Genomic DNA, 3,276 nt, shown 5'->3' on the forward strand with positions numbered 1-3,276 from the left:
CAGGTGGACCTAGTTCGGCATGATAATGAAGTTGAGTGGTACTACTCTTGGAGCTAGATATTAATTAAGTGAGTTGTCGGTAATTCATTTAATTAGTGGGCATTCGATATCTTAAACACAGGGAGATTAAAACACTCATAATAAGAAGGAGCCCATAATATAATATGAGATTGGTGCGATAGTTCAATAATAACTCTTTAGTGGTATGAGTTATTATTGATGAACTTGAGTTGGGTGTTCGGGGCAAACACAAGAAGCTCAAGCTCATCGGAGACCAAAACCAATTCCTCCTCTCGGTCCCTGTTGTAGCCTTTATAAAACCTTATATCCACCAAATCCACTTCTTACCCAAGTAATGGGCCGGACACATCCTTGCTTGGAGCAAGGGGGCCGGCCAAGCATCAACTTGGAGTCTAAGAGGTGGTCGGCCAAACCATGCTTGGTGTCCAAGCATGGGGCCGACCACACCACGAAAATTAAAGGGAGATTTTATTTTATTAAAATCTTTCCTTTTATAGTCATTCATGAAGGGATTTAAAAGAGAAATTTTAATTTTAAAATTTTTCTTTTATAACCATCCTCATGGTTTTAAAAGAGAGTTTTAAAATTTTAAAATATTTCCTTTTATACCTATCTACAAAAGATTAAAGAGAGATTTTAATTTTGTTAAAATCTTTCCTTATTTGTAGTTATCTATAATGTTTAAAAGAGAGATTTTAATTTTTGATAAAACTTTCCTTTTTTGTAACCATGATTTAAAAAGAGAAGTTTTAATTAATCTTTCCTTTTTTTTGTAATTGTCTACATGTTTTAAAAGAGAGAAATTAATTTTAAAACTTTCCTTTATTACCATGTACAATAGGAAATTTAAAAGAGAGAGATTTTAATTGTTGTTAAAATTTTCTTTTTATTGGGAGGTTACAAATAAGGAAGTTTTAATTATGTTTAAATTTTTCCTTTCTTGCCATGACCAAGGATTATAAAAGAGAAGGAGAGGGTGCCTAATGAGATATATAACCTTAGTCTCCTCTCTTGTTGCTTCTTCCCTTGCTCCTTGTTTTCTTTCTCTCAAGGTCGGTCGCACATCAAGAAGTTCCTTTTCCTTGGTGGCCGGCTACTTAGAAGAGAAAAAAAAAAAAGAGAAAGGAAGTTTCCTATTTTGGCATCCCTTGGTGGTTTGAGAGTCTTGGAGGAGAAGAAAGCTTGGGCAGATTTCATCTTGGTAGATCGTCGCCCACACGACGTCCAAGAGAATGAGAGGAATACAACAGAAGATCAAGAGGTCATTAGCTACAAAGAAATGTATAACTAATTAATGGTTTCCACTTCAAATTAATTAGTTAGTTTTCTTTGCATGGATTCTGAAACACCAACACAAGAGGCTAGTGATTTTATGTTTTGATTTCGTGCTATCGATTTTGTATTTCAATTTTCTATTTCGATCTTGTGTTTCTATTGTGGTCTCTGTAGTTAAACCTAGGGTTACTGTAAGAAGTTAAATATTCAATTTCTTTAAAAGGCTTTGTCTAGGAAGTGGTGGATGATCCCATAACCAAGAAGGCCTAGTGCCTCGCCATGTTTAACCTGGAAGCCAATCTTTGAAATAGATATTTAATCAACTTCTGTAATACGATTTAACTTAGGAAGATCACATCGGTTAAACTTGGGGTAAAAATGTTAAGTATCATTTCCAATCCAAGTTTAACTTCTGAAGAGCAACTTGGATTAATAATGCTAAACATCGTTTGCAATCCAAGTTTAACTTCAGTAGAGCACATGGGTAGCTAGGTTAAGTTATGTGCTTGTACAAATTTTTGTACAGGGGAAATAGAACGATGTTCCGAGTAGCAACCAACAATTGGTATAAGAGCTAGGTTTTTACCTCTGTGTGTTTGGTTTTCAGTTAATTATGCACTTTTCATACATAAGTTTAGGCAGAATAATAGTAGGATGTGCAAATAGATTAACTCTGTGGTTGCAGGCTCCAACTATTATGGCCTATTATGATTGTGTGAGTTTGGACCCTTGGACATGTCAAGGGTATTTTATATGTGTGCATGATTGTAATTATTAAATACAACAGGAGTTGTATTAGTTTTAGGATTTTACATTCTGTTCGATCTAGATTACATGTACATTCCTTCGTGGAATATAGGATCGATAAATGTAAAATTTTATTTTTTGTCGCAGATCGTATCCTTGCGATGCGTGATGCTATTTGAGGACTAGAGGCGCAGCGGAAAAAGGAAGCATGATGGGCGCGACGACGTAAACCCTTTGGCGGCGGCTAGGGTTGGTGGCATACGGAGGACAACATTGGATAATGCCATAATAGTTGAAAAATTATTTTTCTTATTTATTGCCTTTTATGCTGTGTGTGCTTGTGTTTGTGTGCTTGTGTACACAACACAACAACAACAACCAAGCCTTTTCCTACTAGGTGGGGTCAGCTGTATGAATCATTTTACGCCACTGAGCTCTATCTCCTATTATATCATCATCTATATTTAAATAAATTTTATCTTGTTTTATTGTTGCTAACCAAGTCATTTTTGGTCTTCCTCTTCCTCGTTTGATATGCATGTTTATCATAGTTTCACATCGCCTAACTGGAGCATATATTGGTCGTCTAAGTACATGTCCGTACCATCTTAAACGTGTCTCTCGGAGTTTTTCCTCAATAGATGCAACTCCGACTTTCTCTCTAATGCTCTCATTTCTTATTTTATCCATCTTCGTATGTCCACACATCCACCTTAACATCCTCATTTCTACAACTCTCATCATTTGCTCATGTGCTCGGGTCATAGCCCAACATTCAGCTCCATATAACATAGCAGGTCTAACTGCGGTTTTATAGAACTTACCTTTAAGTTTAAGAGGTACTTTACGGTCACATAAAACACTCGATGTTCCCCTCCATTTCATCCATCTTGCTTGTATTCTATGTAAGACATCTCTCTCAATCCCTCCATCATTTTGTAAAAATGATCCTAAATATTTAAATTTCTCGATTCTGGGCAACTCGTCCTCTCCTATCTTAACAATTGTTTCATTACTTCTAATATTGCTAAACTTAAATTCCATATATTCTGTCTTTAATCTACTAAGCTTAAAACCTTTCTTTTCTAGTGTTTCCCTCCAAGATTCTAGTTTAGCATTTACTCCTTCACGTGTCTCATCTACCAAAATAATATCATCTGCAAACAACATGCACCACGGTACTGTGTCTTGAATGTGCGCAGTGAGTTCGTCCATAATTAGTGTAAAAAGATA

The sequence above is a fragment of the Zingiber officinale genome, chromosome 2B (genome assembly GCF_018446385.1).
Source record: "Zingiber officinale cultivar Zhangliang chromosome 2B, Zo_v1.1, whole genome shotgun sequence".
Lineage (NCBI taxonomy): Eukaryota > Viridiplantae > Streptophyta > Magnoliopsida > Zingiberales > Zingiberaceae > Zingiber > Zingiber officinale.